Source organism: Pan troglodytes, chromosome 13, assembly GCF_028858775.2.
Source record: "Pan troglodytes isolate AG18354 chromosome 13, NHGRI_mPanTro3-v2.0_pri, whole genome shotgun sequence".
Classification (NCBI taxonomy): domain Eukaryota; kingdom Metazoa; phylum Chordata; class Mammalia; order Primates; family Hominidae; genus Pan; species Pan troglodytes.
Genome location: NC_072411.2, coordinates 92,889,510 through 92,909,606, shown reverse-complemented (window position 1 = coordinate 92,909,606; position 20,097 = coordinate 92,889,510). Strand labels below are relative to the sequence as shown.

General features: G+C 39.1%; 1 long non-coding RNA gene across 2 annotated transcripts; it reads left to right on the top strand.

Moving 5' to 3' along the window:
* The first annotated feature begins 39 nt into the window (after window positions 1-39).
* Window positions 40-13,608, top strand: LOC107973873 (uncharacterized). 2 transcript variants are annotated; one of them, XR_001716378.2, is made up of 5 exons: window positions 40-258; window positions 1,748-1,853; window positions 4,988-5,222; window positions 12,096-12,265; window positions 13,482-13,608. It is a non-coding gene; the product is annotated as an uncharacterized LOC107973873 (long non-coding RNA). The 2 variants fall into 2 exon arrangements; XR_001716377.2 differs by lacking the exon at window positions 4,988-5,222.
* Window positions 13,609-20,097: the final 6,489 nt, after the last annotated feature.

Sequence of the window (20,097 nt, the reverse complement as noted above, 5' to 3'; positions counted from 1 at the left end):
TCCCATCTCATAAAGGGTGTGACAGATACTTCACAGAAGGCAAGGAGAAAACAGGTCAGAAGTATGTTATTGGGGGCTTAGCACCGATTTTGGTTCTGACAAGCTGGCCACTCAGAGACAGCAGTAGCTATGTCTGTCTCAGTATGTGGTAGACCATGCTGTTGGGCCCATATATATATATAGCCTCCATGTCTGCCACTGGGGCTACTTCATTCACGTACCCACTGTGTTAGTTCTGGGATGACTAAAATCAACTGGGTGAGTCATTTTGTCTACTTATCTGTTGAGTACTTTTTTCATGGTAGTTGCTATTTGCTGAGCATTAAGGGACAATACAAAAAATCTTCACACTTCATGCCCCCTCCCATGTTTGTTCACAGATTCAGCAATTTTTCTTTTACTTTGGAGGTAATGGCCAGTGGACTCTTAAATATTTCACTGTACTAGCAGGTCCTGAGTCTTTGTAGGGTTCATCTTCCACCCTTTGGAGCATGTATCTAACCAAGGCTCCTAGCATATTGGCCACCTCTTCCTCTTTTGTCCAGTCATCATGATTTTATTGACGTGATGAATCAGGGTGGTGTTCTGAGGGACTCAAAGGTGATTCAGACCTTTTCAGACAAAATTATGGCAAAGGGTAAGAGTGTTACCATAGCCCCAAGACAAAATCGGAGATCAATATTATTGTTTATTTCATCTGAATTCAAACCTTTTCTGATCTTCTTTTCTAATTGGAATGGAAAAGAATATGTTGTCCAAATCAATGGCTAAAAACTAGGTACCCGAAGTTTTATTAATCTGCTTAGCACAGTATCACATCTGGCACAGTAACTATAATCATCAGGTTTACTACTTGATTAAGTCTGTAATAGTACACAATTATTCTCCAGGACCCAGCTGGTTTCTGCACGGACCACATTGGTGAGTTAAACAGAAATGGAGTGATTACTACTCCTGCATCATTTAAGTTTTTAATTGTAGCAATCATTTCTACCATCTCATGGGATAGTATTTGTTTGTTTGTTTGCTTGCTTGTTTGTTTGTTTTGAGACAGAGTCTCGTTCTGTCGCCCAGGCTGGCGTGCAGTGGCGCCATCTCAGCTCACTGCAACCTCTGCCTCCCGGGTTCAAGCAGTTCTCCTGCCTCAGCCTCCTGAGTACCTGGGATTACAGGCACGTGCCACCACGCCTGGCTAATTTTTGTATTTTTAGTAGAGAAGAGGTTTCTCCATGTTGGTCAGGCTGGTCTCGAACTCCCGACCTCAGGTGACCCGCCTGCCTCGGCCTCCCAAAGTGCTGGGATTACAGGCATGGGACACTGTGCCTGGCGATACTGTTTTTTTAATTTATTATCTTGGCTAGGGTTTGGGGACAGTTTCAGAGGTTTCCACTTAACCTCTTCCCCTATGACAGCCCAAGGACCTAATGTGGGAGTTATTCCAAATGCTAAGCCAATTCCAATGATATTCTCAGGAACTTGGGAAATGACCACTAAGTCGATTCCTGAATCCAGTGGGTGAAATTTTAGCCAACTCATTTGTTACCTGGCCCTGTAGACCACCACACTAGTAGAGGTGGAGGGGACCATAACCATGCTTTGAATCTCTAGATATCAGTATTATCTCTGCTTCTGACTAATAATCCTAAAAATGTTAATTTGTAGGCACCATCCACCCTCCCCATGCATTTTAAATGCCTGCATCATCATATTTGCTACAGCATTTTACTTCACCAGGATATTTTTCCAGGTCATCATGAGTGAAGTCTTGAGCCACTGAGCCACTACCACCTTGTGCCAAATACTATCTGTGCCCTGCCTGCCAACCAGGATGACAACCCTTCACCTGCCAGGTGGTGAGTGAGCCAGTCCCAAATTCCTACTTTGTCACCCATTTTCTCAGCCCATTTCTCAACATCAGTACCATTGGTGTTGATTTGGGTCCTCCAAGAGTCAGGCTTCAAAATAGGATAGAGGAAAAAGAGGTTTGTTAGGGGCAGTGTCTGTGAGAGAAAAATAAGGTAGGTAGGGGGTAGAAAATGAAGGCCAGGAGAACCATCAGACTGCACAACCCAGGCCTGACCTGGTTGGATGAGTGAAAAAAAGGAAGAGAATTGGGAGAATCACCCTAGACTTCAGTTTAGCTCTAAGAAAGTTTGGCAAATATTGGGAAATCTTAGAGTCAAAGTTGCCTATCAGAGGAGCTCTGTGACTCTCAGAAGCAGGTCTGCCTTAGTATCCCTGTATTGCTCAGTCATTGGCTAAAAGCAGCCTGTAGGAAGCACGACTTTGGCTCAAATACAATGATGATTTCAGAGCACAGCAGCCAAGGGTGCCCACAGGCAGAAATCTGAAAGGTGCATTTTCATAGTTACCACAGATCAGAACAGTTGGAGGATCGTGAAGAAGAGCAATAATTATTTTTGTAGGCAAATAATAATAGATAACCGGTACGCAAGAAGAAAAGATGATCTTTCGTGAAACAAGGTACATTCTCTCCTCCTTTGGGTTGACCTGTCAGTTCACTGACATGAATCTATTGGTTGAAAGCTGATTAAGCAGCAAAGGTCTACACACAGTACGAATACCCAGAAAGAGCAAATGTAGATCATTGCAATGTCCTTGAGTGACAAGTGGGTGGAGGCAGAGAGAGAAGCTCTGCTGATTCAGACTAGAGGGAATTTTCCACCCATCACAAAGGTTTGGCTTACATTCTAGAATCTAGACAGTGACTGAGCAACATATGCTAGAAAGTTGGTGCTCTGCTGAAATTGGGCCCCAAGATATTTTTGGAAACTTTGATGCCCATGAGGAGGGAAAACTGCCAATTTGAAGTGAGAAGAGTGTTTTCGTGTCTCTAAATGTAGAGTTTATGGTTTAGTTTTTGAGAAAATTACTATTTCGAGAAATAATCACTGTGTTGGACACTTAAGAGAAATTGAGCAGGACCCAATTTGGAATTCAGACAATTAAGACTTTGAGGAGTTAAACTATGAAAATTTGTCTCCATTGAGGATGGAGATATATTTCTGTGGATTGTATCCTTTAGGAGAATGTTTCTTTTCTGAACAAGGAGTTAGATTTCATTGTGTCTGAAACTATTCTTGAGTGGTGCTTTTGTGTCATCCTGGGTGAGCCTTCAGAAAGAGGAGGTAAGGAGTGGAGAGCCACTTGGGCAGAAGTGATATGGAGGTATGCATTTATATTATGCTGGAGAAGAGACCCTAAAGGGAGTGGACTGGGTTTGCAAATTCCCATGTTGGACCAAGCTTTTCTGATGTTGTTCTGAATTATGTAACTAAACACTTACTCAGTCTTTATTAGTTTGTTTTAGAAAAATAAACCATTTTATTCAATTGCTCAATTATTATTGAAGTCCTTCTAGGCTCAGGCACTATTTTAGTCACTTGGAGTATGTCAGTGACAAACACAAAAAGCCCCTGCCCTGTGAAGCTTATTTCTTATCCCTTGGATGTTCTATCACTGGAAAAGTTAGTCTTGGGTTGGAAATGGGACAATGAGAAGTAATTTCTTCTGTCTTGGCCTTGGGCATTAGGGCCTCCGTTCTGGGAAAGGACAATGTGCTCAAGAAAGCGCTCAGTGGAAGAAGTGAGCCAGCTCTGTAACATGTTGGCTGGCTGGCAGCCAAAGTGAGAGACATCCAACTGAGGACTGCTGTGGAGGGTCCTTGGCTTGTGGACTCTGAGAACTACTATATCTGGCATAAGGTTTTAAACTATCAGGGAAGTTCCCTTCTGTTACCTACCAACCCTTCAGGGAAGTCTTGTTAAGGAATACAGCCTGATCTTAGCTACCACTGTGGGGATTTGAATGCCTTTGACCTCCATGGGGGTGAAGTGGTATGAAAGGCCGTTCCAGTGTCTGGCAGTAATGAAATTTGACCCTCAGAACAGAGCAGCAGTCCCAAATCAGCTGATGGGCTGAGGTGGCAAGTCATTGTGCCTTTATCAAACAAGGGAGCCCTTCCTGGGAATTTCCTGAAATACTTGGGAAGTAGATCCTGGTAAAAATTGGACTACCTAAAGTTAAGTTTGGACTATTGTCAAAATCCTAAAGCCAAGTGTGACTTCTAGGCTGGAAAAGCTAGGACTTCTGGGTTACATAGCACCTGAGGGCTTCAGGAAGCACGAAAGATAGGATTTGTGTGCAGGTTTTAAGTTCTAAGGTCAGAGCCTGAATCATGGAGTAAAATGTGAATCAAAGTTTTCAACAAGGGTATGTTAAGTAAGGTTTTACATTAAGGCCACTCAAGAATAATTCTGTGTCTAAATGCATCTATACATATTTTTGTCAATAATTGATCTCTGTGTTAGTCATTATTTCTATTGTCTTTTTTTCTGAAACTTCATAGCAAAAGCACATCTAACATTTCAGATCACTTTAAGGATAAGATGGGGTGAAATAATACACCCCCTGGAAAGCTAATTTCTCTGAAAAAATGCACAGACCTTAAGAGAAATTTGCAGGTATGAAAAGTGATCATTGGTAAGTTATGCAGTCTCTGACCTTCATCCATTCTTTCTTACCTCCCAAATAGAGGTTTGTGAGAATAATAACATATCCACATATGTATTGCCACAGAAACAAATATACCAAACATGTAGTCATATACATTAAACAAACTGTGTCACCCAGGTGATAGGAGTAGGAAATGCTCAGAATCTCCTAAGGTGTGTTATTTAGTATTTAGCATTTTACATTTATCTCATTAAAGTTTTGTGCTATGTTAGAGCCTATATGGATCAATAAGCACTGCCAAACTGCTGAAGGCGATACAACTATTGAAATGTTTAGCACAAAATTTACAATGCTATAATCTCACATATTATAAAACCTAAATTCTGCAGCAGAGGGACCTGGACTCCTAGACTTCAGCTCTGTTTCTATTGCTCTTACTATAATTCTTACTATAATTACTATGATTTCTGTTGCTTTTACTATAATTCAAATGTATTGTTTTTGATGTCAGAGTCTTTCCTAGAAGTTACATAAAACTCTGAAATTGGATCAGGCCAGTTGGGGAGTATTATGATAGGCGCTAGAATAGTGAAATTCGACCAAAGTTTGGAAAAGAAAGGACTGAAGAGAAGCGGTCATCTTCTTTCTCCCTTCTCCCTTCCTGTGGTTGATTGCAAAAATGGCTGCAATACTTTGCAGCTCCTTCCAGCAAGAAGTGGAGTCTATTTCCCCACCCCCAAGATCAGGTGGGTTGCTCTTGAAACTTGCTTGGGCCAAGAATGTGATGGAAGTGATAGTTTGTGTGTTTTTTATTTTATTTTTTTATTATACTTTAAGTTTTACGGTACATGTGCACAACATGCAGGTTTGTTACATATGTATACATGTGCCATGTCAGTGTGCTGCACCCATTAACTCATCATTTAACATTAGGTATATCTCCTAATGCTATCCCTCCCCCTCCCCCCACCCCACAACAGGCCCGGTGTGTGATGTTCCCCTTCCTGTGTCCATGTGTTCTCATTGTTCAATTCCCACCTATGAGTGGGAACATGCGGTGTTTGGTTTTTTGTCCTTGTGATAGTTTGCTGAGAATGATGGTTTTCAGCTTCATCCATGTCCCTACAAAAGACATGAACTCGTCATTTTTTATGGTTGCGTGTGTTTTGAATCCAGGTGTCAAGAGACCTCAGAGCTTTCACTCCTTCTGATCTCAGACTCCTGCCCAACATATCTTGGGCATCAAGGGAGACCGAGAGGGGCAGAAAGCTGCAATAGTTGAACAGTCCTAGACTAACCAGCCCCAGCTAACCCACCAGCTGCCCACGGATACATGAACAAGTCCAGCTGTAAGATCATCTTAGCCTGTACAAAGCCAAACCACCAAGCTGAGCCCAGTCCAAAATGCCAAACTGCAATTTGTTTTGAGTCACAAAGTTTGGGGGCAACTTTATGAAATAGCAAAATCTGATAGCTCTAACCACATCTATGAGTCACACAGCCTAGAAATGTTATCAAGTAAGTATTTTCCTCAAAGTAAAAGTTTTATAGAGTCACTTAAATCAGTGCTACTAAAAGTGCTGATCCAGAGAGACAAAGAGCTTGCACCAGAATGTCAATCTGTACACTTCTTCCCTCATCAACAAAGTCTTGCTGCAAAAATCGTGTCAGCTGAATTAAATAGTGTGCATAGTTGACATATTTGGTTTATATTCTTGTGCAAACTGAAAATATTCGGATAGTAAGAATTTAGGCTTTTCAGGCCATACAGTAGTTGTCACAATTTTAGGCTTTGTATACCGTACAGTCCCTGTCAACTTTGTCAGTATAGCACAGAAGCAGCCATAGGCAACAAATAAATGAATGAGCATGGCTATGCTTCAATGAAACTAAGAAGCAGACAGCAGTCTGGTTTTGGTTTGTGGGCCATAGCATGCTGAATCCTGAATCCTAAGCCATTTCAACAGCTCATCCCGTCAAAGCTCATTATCGTGTCTGCTTTTATAATAATGTCAAAAGAATGTAGGCAAGAGCAAAAACAGAATTGGAGATATCTTTACTTAGAGACCAGAAGACCAAATGCCTGAAATAGTTGTTTCAGATGCCCCAACATGGAGATAGAGGGATAGAATGAAATATGGAAAATTGTACATAATTATTTAAAATGTATATGAGTAATAAAGTGCACAAGTACTGCCAGTCAAGGCCCTGGGCCAAATTTGGAAAAAATAAATATTCTAAGAAGGTTTCATTTCAAAATGTTGATATCTCAACATTACTGCTTAGCAATAAGGAGTTGGAATATTCCTTCCCTCATTTTTTTTCTTCCTCCTTTTCTGTCTTCCTCATCCTTTCCTTTTTTTCCTTTCTCAACCGAGAGGAAAAAATTTCCAGGCACCATTGAAAACCAGTATTACATTCCTGAAGCGTAGGTTCATAGAGCAGCAGTTAAAAGCTTGTGGTTTTGCCATTTAATTTTCTTTCAGTGGTTGCCCCATTTGATTTTCTTTCAGTGTAGTTTGGAGACAACACATTTCTGTCTCATTAAAGTATGAGACAACAATGTGTCTTTAGATTCACCCTGACAATGGGCAGGGTGTGCCCCTGTGAGGGAGTGTTAGGAAGAGGCACAAAAAAAAGAGATGCCAACAATCACTGTCTATTTCTCAGAAAGCATACTCGGCAGATTTCCAAATTCCCATTACATTCTGGGATTTTTTTTAAAATACAAAGATGATTAGTTGCTTTGACAAATATACTCCTCCCCAAATAACAACTGCTATCAAAATCATTAGAGTAAAACAAAAATCTCTAGAACTACATGTTCTGTTTATTTTAATGAAATATGAAATCTATATCTTAAGAATCTCAAAGTTTCTTAAGGTCGAGACCTCTATTTTAAAAGAAGGTGAAGTTTGGGTTACCTTTTCAAATGGTTTCCCTTTTTTTGTATTTAATATTTTCTCTACCTTTTGATTAAGCCATTGAAAATCCCTGGCAGAATGCAAATGTAGGAAGAATAACCCACTAGGAATCACAGCCATTGTCAGTCACTAACAATTTTTCTCAGACTGGTCAAGCATATTTTCCAGAGAGAATAAACATGGTGTCATGGCTACTAGGGAGGGTTAGGAGAGAATAAGTCCCAGAGAATGGAATGCCAGGATGCCTTGATGGGGTGCCACAGCTGCAGAGAGGGTTGGGACAATGGGGAAAATTAAGGGGCAATGGGGAAATTAGAGAACTAGAGATGGCAGCAGAGGCTGTAAAAAGACGATATAGATACGTGTTAAATTTTGCCTAATTCCCAAATTTCCTTCAGGATGGCCATAGCCAAGAGAGCCAAAAATTACTTGTCATGGCATGAAAAGGTGCTGCTTATTTCAGCAGGGAGAAAAGGCCTAGTGTCAACGGCTGAGCATCCTTCTTCAGCACATCTGTAGGCTAATCTTCATCTGCTAGGATGCCATAAAGCCTCCCAGGAGCCTCTTGGTGCTCCCTTCTTGACCACAGATTGATAACTCCTAGGGTCCTCTAAGCATGACTCTCTTATCAGTGCATCACAAAATAACATCATACATATATAGGTCTATGTATATATATATATATGATGTTATTTTGTGATGGCATGATATATATATCATTATATATGATATATATATCAAGATATATATAATGCCGTTTATATATGACTCATCCATTCTGTCTTCTGATGTTTACATTCTCATACCCATGTTCTCCACTACTTCTCTCTTCTTCCTCCCCTCCAATAATCAAATGATATCCTTTCCACTTCCCTATGTCTCCTCTTTTCATCAGTATTAACTAAGTCTTCAGATAGGGCATTGTGAGAGCCAAAAGCTCATTGCAATAACGTTTTACTTTTCTCTTTACTGTTGTAGTCAGTAGTCAATACTTCTTTTTAGTCATCCATAGCAAACTCATCCTCTCAAGGGGACAGATGAAGATCATAGCAAATTGAAAGCTGAGAAGTACTACTTTAGATACAAAAATACTGTCGTCAGTCGCCAAACACTCCATTCTCGCCCCCAAAGCTGTCATATGATTATAAGAACTGAATAGAATTATAGAATCTCAATGATTCATAAATTGATTCATTTATTCACCAAATATTTTTTGAGCAACTATTATAGGAAATACTCTTCCATGTGCTGGTGATACAAAGTTAAGGCATGCTCCTTGCCCTGGAGGAGGTTATCATCTAGTAGGGGAGCCAGATGTGTAAGCAAAAAATTACAATAGAGAGTGATAAATGCATAATGGAAGTAGCCACAAGGTATCATTTTGTTCAGTTGAGGTAGTCAAGGACTCTGCTGGGCTGGACTAGAAAAACACTTCCCTTAGGAAAAGATTTTGAGCTGAGTGTTGGGAAATAATTTACAATGATAGGGGAAGCAGGACGAGTGACTAGTAAAATTTGCCTTGAGCATCAAGTTCATGTAGAAAATTGGTAGGAGATTTTAGCCCTAGGCAGTGGAGCTAAAAATGATAGTGGATAAATGTGTGAAATGTTGAGGAGGTAAAATGAGAGTTAGAGTTTAATAATATGAATGAAGAGGGAGAAGATGTTATTTTGCCCACTTCTGGCCTGATGCAGAAGTCTGGCCCTAGCATTCCTGAATGGTGGCTCACCAGCCTCTGTTGGGACCCTTCCAGGAGTAGTAGCTGTCTGCCTCACAGTACAGCAGCCTGTTCTAGTCCAGACAGACTGGATTTTAGAGAGAGCTTCTTTATATTGATCTGATATCTGCCTGCCTTTAAATTCCACCCCATCTTATTTCTTTATTCAACAAAGACTAGGTCTGTTTTCTTAGATGTAGATCTGAGACATCAAGATACTTACAAATGGTCATTTTGTCTCTCCTTGGTCTTTTCCAGTCTTCTTTACTCAAAACATTCCCAAGGATTCAGGAAATTTCTATCACTATCTATCTATCTATCTATCTATCTATCTATCTATCTATCTATCTATCATCTCAGCTACTCACATTTCTCCAGAGGTCGGATTTGGTGTCACTAATGTTTAGTGTCATTGCCTTAAAATATGAAACTCAGTGACTGAGGCTGTTATCATATCAGCCTCTTGAGTAGCCACAATAAAATAATAAAAGGACAAAACAAACATGGGAGAAAGAATAGTATGTCTCAGCCAACTTTGGGCACACTGCCTGTGAGTTAGCCCTGCTCCACGAGGAGCAGCAGAAAGAAAGAAAGAAAGAAAGAGAGAAAGAAAGAAAGAAAGAAAGAAAGAAACAAAGAAACAAAGAAACAAAGAAAGAAAAAGGAAGGGAAGGGAGAAAGAGACAGAGAGGGATGGAGGGAGGAAGGGAGGGAGAGAGGAAGGGAAGAAGGAAGGAAGGAAGGAGGAAGAAGAAGAGAAAGAGAAAAGAAAGAAAGAAAGGAAGGAAAAGAGAAAACAAATTATGTTTCCTTAAAATATCATTCACTAAGAGATTGCCACCTCTTCCTGGAGATAAATGTCCACTGCCTTAGTCATTTGAAGTAACCATCTTGTTTTGTTACTGTAGAAAAAAAATATAGCTCATTGCAAATAAACCCAACATAGAGACTAAGATAATAAAGTAATATAAAGCTAAAAGTGAAGTTTGAGATAATCTTATCTGATCCTTCATTTTACAGAACAGAAACCAGATGATTACTTGGTGATGAAAACAAGTAGTAAAATTACTTGTTAAAGCCATTAGGAGAATAGTTAATTAATAACTCGACAATCTTTTGGCACCAGATTAACACCACATAAATTACTTTCTAATCACAAAGGAAAATATCACTGAACAATGGGGGGATCTAATGGTCATGACACTGAATAAACAGTTATTTCTAAAGGTGGTTCACCAAGGTAATATCTTCTGATGGGATTCAAAGTGGAGTGTCTAACATCAACTATGATGTAATGTGGTCAGAAATATCTAATTAGAATACAGAAAGTTTGACAAACGGTGCTGGAACAAATGGATACCCCCATGCAGAAAAAAGAACTTGAACCTCTTCCTGACACCACATACGGACATTAAGTCAAAGTAGATCAAAGACTTAAATATAAGAGCCAAAACTATAAAACTTTTAGAAGGAAGCATAGGTGTAAATCTTCATGACTTTGGATTAAGCAATGGTTTCTTAAATATGACACCACCCAAAGCACAAGCAACCAAAGGAATAAATAGATAAATTGGTCTTCATAAAAATTTTTTGCCGGGCGCAGTGGCTCACGCCTGTAATTCCAGCACTTTGGGAGGCTGAGGCGGGCAGATCATGAGGTCAGGAGATCGAGACCTTCCTGGCTAACATGGTGAAACCCCGTTTCTACTAAAAATACAAAAAATTAGCCGGGCGTGGTGGCAGGTGCCTGTAGTCCCAGCTAACTCGGGAGGCTGAGGCAGGAGAATGGCGTGAACTCGGGAGGCGGAGCTTGCAGTGAGCCGAGATCGCGCCACTGCACTCCGGCCTGGGCGAAAAAGGAAGATTCCGTCTCAAAAAAAAAAAAAAATTTTTTTTTTTTTGCATGAAAGGTCACTATAAAGAAAGTGAAAAGAAAACTTACAGAATGAGAGAAAATGTTTGCAAATCATATACCTGATAAAACCTTGCATTCAGAATATATAAAGAAGTGGCTCAATTTAAAAATGGGCAAAGGGCTTGAATAGACATTTCTCCAAAGAAGATATACAAATAGCCAATAAGCACACAAGAATATGTTCAACATCTTTAGTCATTAGGGAAATGCAAATCAAAATCACAATGAGATACCATTTCATACTCACTAGAATGAATATAATTAAAAAAAAAACAAGTATGGGTGAGGATATGGAGAAACAATTTAAGAAAGAAAAATAACAGGTCTGGGTAAGGATGTGGAGAAATTGGAACCCTCATGCATGGCTGGTGGGAATGTAAAATAAGGCAGCTACTGTGCAGAACAATTTGGCAGAACTCTCAAAAAGAGTTTTCATATGACCTTGCAATTCCACTCCTAGGTATGTATCCTAGAGAAGTAAAAACCTATGTCCAAATAATAACATGTACAGGAATCAGGAATATTTGTTGCAGCACTATTCATAATAGTCAAAGAGTGGAAGTTGGCAACCCAACTTCCACTGATTCCTCCTTGTAGCTGGTATTTAACTGATGAAGGAATAAACACAATGTGGTACAATGGAAAATTATTCAACCATAAAAACTAATAAAGTACTGAATAAACCCTGAAAACATGCTAAGCGAAAGAAGCCCAACACAAAAGACCACATATTATATGATTTCATTTATATGAAATGTTCATATAAGGTATGGGTCAAGCAAAGAAACCAAGGTACATCCATGCAAACAGAAAGTATATTAGTATTGCCAAAGGATGGAAGAAGGAAGAATTGGGAGATCCAGGGTTTCTTTTTGCTGTGATGGAAGCATTCTGGAATTAGATAGTGGTGATGGTTACACAGCATCGTGAATACACGAAAAACCACTGAATTATACACTTTTAACAATTAAAATGTTGAATTTTATGTTATGTAGATTTTATCTCAATAAACACTTTTTTTTTTAAAGAATACATAGTTTTAGACACGACTTCTATTTTACAGTTGATTCAAGCAATAGGGAAACAAGTTAAATGACACCAGGTGAAAGCAACCAGACAAACCCAGAAGGTGGACCAATCTGTAGGACAACTGGACTGGTCTTTTTAAAAAGACACTAACATAAAAGGCAGACTGTGCTAGCCTTTCAAGTATATGTCAGAATACCCTAAGAGGTATGTACTCTTAGACAGAAAGAATAAGACATTTTAATTGTTTTATTAATTAGTATTTTATTATTTTCCTCCAAGCATATATACTGCTTCTCTAATAATAAAAAGTGTATTATAAGTATTTGCTTAAGGCCATTTAGCTAATTTAGAGAACTAGTAAAAACAATTCAGGAAGACTGAAAACCACCACGTGAGACTTATTCCTTAAATATTGGAGGAGGAAAAAAAAGGAGGAAGTTCCAAACAGCTGGGTTTGAAAGTGGAAATAATATGGATGTGTTGGTATACCATGAAGATTTTCCTGTTTGTCCCTAGATTTCTGTTTTTTTGTTTGTTTGTTTGTTTTTCTTTCTTTTTTTTTTTTTTTTTTTTTGAGACAGAGTCTCGCTCTGTCACCCAGGCTGGAGTGCAGTGGCACGATCTCGGCTCACTGCAACCTCCGCCTTCGGGGTTCAAGCGATTCTCCTGCCTCAGCCTCCCGAGTAGCTGGGACTACAGACGCCTGCCACCACGCCTGGCTAATTTTTTGTATTTTAGTAGAGACGGGGTTTCACCATGTTGGTTAGGATGGTCTTGCTCTCCTGACCTGGTGATCCACCCGCCTCGGCCTCCCAAAGTGCTGGGATTACAGGTGTGAGCCACCGCGCCCGGCCTTCTTCTTTTTTTTTTTTTTTTTTTTTTTTTTTTTTGCTCCTTCACCTCCCCCCTACTCTTCATCCTTCATTTTGTCCCGTTTCTATCTTCAGGTGCCCAACTCATGTCCTTTTTGTTTTCTCAGTTTCTTTGGATGGCCTCTCTTTAAGAGTCTGTGCTTCTCTTCCCTGACATGTGTTCTTTACTCAAGGGAAAGCAGTCGTTCTCAGGATCAGATTCTAGTTTGTCTCTGGCACTGTTCACAAAAGTTACTCTTTTCAAGCACAGGCAGGGGAAGCCGGATTCACACTCCCAGCCTTGAAGCCATCACGTTTGTAAGGGCACAGGCTGTAGGGGGTAGTGGCCAAAACTCCCGGCCCCAAGTATAGTTTAGATGATGGAAGCTTAAACATCCCTGGGAGAAGCGATTGAGGAAATTGGAGAAGGTGGATCCTTCCTGCTTTTTGTTTATTTCAAAATAAGGAGATCTGTGGCCATACAAGTAGAATTGGACTGGGCTAAAGGTTAGCTCCTGTGTTGATTCCAGCATTGTTTAATATCAAAATCTCTTTACAACCTGTTCCAGCCTTTGAGAGCCTGTGTTCCAGGTCAGGAGTCAGAGATGGAGGTTACAGAGACATGGAAGAACTCAGGAAGATTAATAAACTTTGATAACTTTTTTGGTATTATAAATAAAAACATTTTACAATTAATTATAAGATATATGGAAATTATTGTATTAAATTTGTTGACAAATGTGTAAATTTTAAAAAATCTATTTCTTTAGCCACATAACTTGAGTTTCCCAAGGCCTCACCAGCCTATAGTGTATATAAATGAGTTCAAGTCCCCGTGTTCGCTGCAGCATTTTTCACAACAGTCAAGATATAGAAACAACCTAAGTGTCCCTTGAAGAATGAATGGATAGAGCAACAGCAACTGTGGTGTGTGTGGGGGTGTGTATATATATATTTTATATATATGTATGAAATATATATATATTTTAGCCCCAATAAAGAATGAGATCTTATTATTTGCCACAATGTGAATGAATCTAGAGAAGATTATCCTAAGTAATCAGACACAGAAAAATATTGCATGGTCTCACTTATATGTGGAATCCAATAATAAATAAATACAAGTATACAAAGAGAACAAAATAACAGGGGAAGGAACTAGGGAGATGTAGGTCAGAGGATATAAAGTAGCAAATATGTAGGATGAACAAGTCTAGAGCTCGAATGTATAGCATGAGGACTATAGGTCATACAATTGTGCTGCCTTTGGGGTTCATGCTAAATAAGTAGATTTTAGCTGTTCTTGCCACAAAAAAAGTAACTGTGTGAGATGAATATGTTCATTTTCTTCACTATAGTGTTGTTCTTACTATCTATATGTATCCCTTATTGGTGCCCTTAACATCATATTGTATACCTTAAATGTACGTAATAAAATTTATTTTCGCCTGTAATCCCAGCGCTTTGGGAGGCCCAGGCAGGCGGATCACCTGAGGTCAGGAGTTTGAGACCAGCCCAGCCAACATGGCGAAACCCTGTCTCTACTAAAAATACAAAAATTAGCTGGGCGTGGTGGTGGGTGCCTGTAATCCCAACTACTTGGGAGGCTGAGACAGGAGAATCACTGAGGCAGAGGTTGCAGTCAGCCGAGATCGCACCACTGCACAGCTTGGGTGACAGGATGAAACTCCTCTCAAAGAAAAAAATTTTTTTGAAAAAAATATAGATTTGGTATAGTTTGTATATATGTCCCTGTCAAATCTCATATTGAATCGTATAATAATCCCCAATGTTGGTGATGGGGCTTGGTGGGAGGTGTTTGGGTCACAGGGGTGGGTCCCTCATGGTTTGGTGCTGTCCTTGTGATAGTGAGTCATGATTCGTGAGATCTGGTTGTTTAAAAGTGTGTGGCACCTCCCCCCACCCTCTTGCTCCTGCTCCTACTATGTGACAGGCCTGCTCCCCCTTCACCTTCTGCCATGACTGTAAGCTTCCTGAGGCTTCCCCAGAAGCAGATGCCAGCACCATGCTTCCTGTACAGCCTGCAGAACCGTGAGCCAATTAAACCTCTTTTCTTGTAAATTACTGAGTCACAGGTATTTATAGCCACCCAAGAATGGCTGAATACGATATTGTATGTATTTTTTAAAAGTATATTACCAAGATTTACCCCTCTGTAGGACCTTAGATTCCGGAAACATTTGCCCTGAAGTGTTTCTGAGAATCTACAGAGTGTCCAGTCAGCTGTAAGACATTCCTCCTGCCGGGTCCTTTCCTGGGCATGAAGGCTGTTTCCGCTAGCCTTGCCTCATCATCTGCCAGGCATAGCTGCCTCCCCGCTAGTCAGCACCACTGCTTCTCCATCACACCATCCTCTCCTAGTCAGCACCTGAGTCTCCTTCCTTGAAGGGCCACACTTATGCTATGGTCTGTGACAAAGTAAGGGAGAAAACCTCTCTTTACCTTAGCCTGTCCCTCTTATGAGAAGGAACTGCTTGTGCTAGAAAGTCATATGGCAGGTTAGTGAAAAACTCTTTTAGCTTTAACATAGGTATCTGAGGGGCTAGGCCAGGGATAAATGGCTTAGAATCACCTATTCCCGTGTTATTCCTCTTTTGCTGATTATATGTGAACATAGTAAAAGCATCAGAGTAATACAGAGAAAGTGAACTAACAATTTGGAGCATTTAAATGTCTATATAACCATGTATCTTTGTAATTTTTAAATAAATGCAATCATCATATTCTATAAACTTATTTCAAATATAAAGATCTACTTTCTAATTTTTGAATGAGGATTCTGTTGTTGGATGTACCATAATTTATTTGACCAAATCCTTTTTAATGGAGTTAATGTTGCTCATCGTCACCTAATTATCAACTAAGCTCCTTGTACACAAACATCCTTGCACATACGTCTATTATTCCTTAGGATAAATTCTTAGAAGATTTGGTGAATCAATGTTGAATAGAGTTACAATTTTGATAAATACAAAAGAGAATGCTTTCCACAGAGTTTGTAGTAGCATGGAGGACAGGTTGGAGGGTCTGAGGCCCTCCCATCAGCTGTGAATAAGGATAATCATTTTCCCTTACCTTCACTAGACTGGATATTATCAATCTTTTTCATTTATGCCCATCTAAAAGCTTTAAAAATTATACTTCATATTTGAATTTAAATTTTTTAAAATTATAGTAAGCATTCCATATTTGTTCATGCTTCTGTATTTTGCCTATATATTAAATATATATATATATATGTATGTATAGGCCATTTAAGTTGTGGTATTCAGTTATTTGATTTATAAAGGCTATTTATATATATAATACTAACATATATGTCAATATTTAATATATACATCTCTACCGCTAATTTTCTTGATGCAGATATGATCTCTTCAAGAAGGTCTCATTCCCTCTGAACAAATATTTAGATCATTCTCAATGACTTAATGGGAGTGCCCATGTATGCCAAAATTTCTGCTGGGATCCTTGCTGGGTTTGAAATGAAAATCATGGTGTTAGAAATTATAGATTGTGGTCTAATGGAAAGGTATTACTTGTTCAAAAGAAGCAGAGAATGAGATATAAGGTAATAGCAGAAACAATATAGAAGAACGGCACATGTGTATAGAAATTTATTAGTCTAAGCCTGGAACTTTGGAGGAGAGTCCTTAGATGAGATTTTCAAAAGTAAAAAACCTTGCACAATCTGTAAAGACCTGCCTGGCTCCTAGCCTCTCTAATCCTCCCTTGGTCACAGCTAAGAGTCTTCAACATTTGCCTCTAGTAGTGGTTCTTTAAGTGGCTGTACACTGGAATCACCTGGGGAACTTTAAAAACTACCAATCCCTGAGCACCACTTCAGAAGTTGTGAAGTACTACTGTCCCTCGGTGTCTTCTGGGGATTGGTTCCAGGATGTACCTCCCCATGCCCTGTGTGGATACCAAAATCCGAAGATACTCAATTTCCTTACATAAGATGGTATAGTATTTGCATATAATCAGCACACATCCTCCTGTACACTTTAAATCATCTGTAAATTACTTACAATGCCCAATATAATATAAATGCTATATAAAAATTATACCATACTATTTTAACTTGTATTATTTTTATTGTTGTATTGCTATTTTTTCCAAATATTTTAATCCAAAGTGGGTTGAATCTGTGGATACAGAACCAGTAGATACAAAGGGCTGACTGTAATTGGTTTGTGGTTGGGATTTTTTTAGAGCTCCACAGGTGATTCTAACATGCAGCCAGGGTTGCAAGCCACGGACAGAGGGACTAAGCACCAAGACTTTGGGAATAATTTAAACTTAGAATAGAGAGCTATAGTGACCTCTAATTCAGAGCACATTAATCTTGCTTGTTCTCACTTCAGAGTACTAGAATGACAGAAGACAGAGAGAGGAGAAGAAAAATTATTGGAAGAAATGTTAATCTATACGTCCAATAAACTCAACAAACTCCAATTAGGATAAATACAAAGAAATCCACACCTAGACACATTGTAATCAAAATATTAAAAGCCAAAGATAGTGAAACTCTGGAAAGCTTTATGAGAAAACAACTTATCACACGCAAGAGAATCCTAATAAGATAACCAGCTGACTTCCCATTATAAACAATGGAGGCCGGAGGCAAGGAATGACATATTTAAAGTGCTAAAAATAAAAAAATAAAAATTCAATCAAGAATCTTATATCCAGCATGCCTGTCTTTCAAAAATGAAGGCAAAATAAAGATACTCCCAGATAAACAAGTGAATTCATTGCTAGCAGGCTTGCCTTGTGAGAAAGCTAATTAGGTAATTATAATATACAATATAATTGCATATTTCTTCTTCTCTAAATGATTTAAAAATCAATAGTGTGAAACTTAGAAATAGAAACATAAAAATCCTCAATGAAATACCAGCAAATAAAATCCAGTGACATACAAGAAGGATTATATCCCATGACCAAGTGGGTTTTATTTCAGGAATGATTGGGTTAACATTTGAAATCAATTAATGTAATATACTATATCAACAGGATGAAAGACAAAAATCAAACAAGTATCTCAATAGATGCATAAAAAGCATTTGATAAAATCAACATTCTTTAATTATAAAAGCACTCAACAAATTAGGAATAAAAGGGAATTTTTTCAATCTGTTAAAAGGCATCTACAAAAACCCATAGCTCATCATATTAAAATTAGCAAAGATACAAGGGTGTCCACTCTTGCCACTTACATATGACATTGTCCGGGAGGTTCTAGTCAAAGGAATTAGGCAAGAAAAAAAAAAAAAGACAACTGGATTGCAAAGGAAGAGGGGAAACAACCTCTATTTGCAGATCATTTGATCTTTTTTTTTTTTTTAAGATGGAGTCTCACTCTGTCGCCCAGGCTAGAGTGCAGTGGCGTGATCTCGGCTCACTGCAAGCTCCACCTCCCGGGTTCATGCCATTCTCCTGCTTCAGCCTCCCGAGTAGCTGGGACTACAGGTGACTGCCACCACGCCCAGCTAATTTTTTGTATTTTTAGTAGAGATGGGGTTTCACTGTGTTAGCCAGGATGGTCTTGATCTCCTGACCTTGTGATCTGCCCACCTCCACCTCCTAAAGTGCTGGGATCACAGGCATGAGCCACCGTGCCCAGCCAATCATTTGCTCTTAAATGTAAAAAATCTTACAGAATCTATTAAAAGAGGATGAGAATTAACAAAGAAGTTTAATAGGTACATCATTCCAGTAATTCCTTATCACAAACTGGGTATCCAACGATTCAATTCAATTCTGACACCAACTACCTGGAATTAGTGCAGACGCTACAAGTTAAGAGCTCAATCCCATAATACTACCTTCATTTTTAGATATTAACCCCAAGTGGGGTCCTAGGGTGCCCAAATTTCTTCCCAGCCAACTACAAATTTGGAGGTTCCTATGACCAGTCTCCCCTCATGCTTGATAATTTGCTAGAACTAGTCACAAAATTCAGGAGTGCTGTACTTACAATTACAGTTTTATTATAAAGGATACAACTCAGGAACAGCCAAATGGAAGAGATGCACAGGACAAGGTATGTGAATGGGAGTATAGGGCTTTCATGTCCTCTCCAGGAGCAGAAGTCTCTTGGTACACCAATGCATTCTCAAATTCAGAAGCTCCCCAAACCTCATTTTTCAAGGTTTTACCGGGGCTTCATTTTGTAGGCATGATTGATTAAATCATTGGCCACATGACTTAATTCAATCTCTAGTGCCCCTCCCCTTCCCAGAGGTTGAAGGGTGGGGCTGAAAGCCCTAACCCTCTAATTATGTCCTGATCAGCCCTTTCCTTGAAACTATCTGAGTGTCCACCATGAGTTACCTTGTTAGCATAAACTCAGGTATAGTTAGGAATAATGAAAGAACTCCTATACCTCAGGAAATCCCAAGGACTTTTGAGCTCTGTACCAGGAACCAGGGGCAAAGACCAGATATATTTTTGTATTATACCACAGGTAAGGAATTCATTAAAAAACTACTAGAATTAATAAACAAATTTAGTAGGGTTGCAGGATACAAGATCAATATACAAAAATCAGTTGTATTTTTATACACTAGCCATGAACGATGTGAAAATAAAATTAAGGAAACGATTTCATTACAATTTCATCAATAACAATAAAATACTTAGGTATAAATTTAACAAAATTAAGTGTATGGCTTGTACACAGAAAACAACAAAATATTGTTGAAAGAAACTAAAGATCCAAATAAATGTAAAGACACTCCACTTTAATGGATCAGAAGACTTATTGTTGTTAAAATGGCAAAACTCTCCAAATTTTCTACAGATTCAATGCAATTCTTATTAATATCCCAACTGGTTTTTTTGCCTACATTGACAAGCTTGTCCTAAAATTCAGAAATTCAAGAGACCCAGAATAGCCAAAGCAATCTTAAGAAGAACAAAGTTGGGATCAGGCATGGTGGCTCATGCCTGTAATTTCAGCACTTTGGGAGGCTGAGGTGGGTGGATCACCTGAGGTCAGGAGTTCGAGACCAACCAGACCAACATGGTGAAACCCCATCTCTACTAAATACAAAAATTAGCCAGGTGTGGTGGCACATGCCTGTAATCCCAGCTACTTGGGAGGCTGAGGCAGGAAAATCACTTGAACCCATGAGGCGGAGGGAGGTTGCAGTGAGC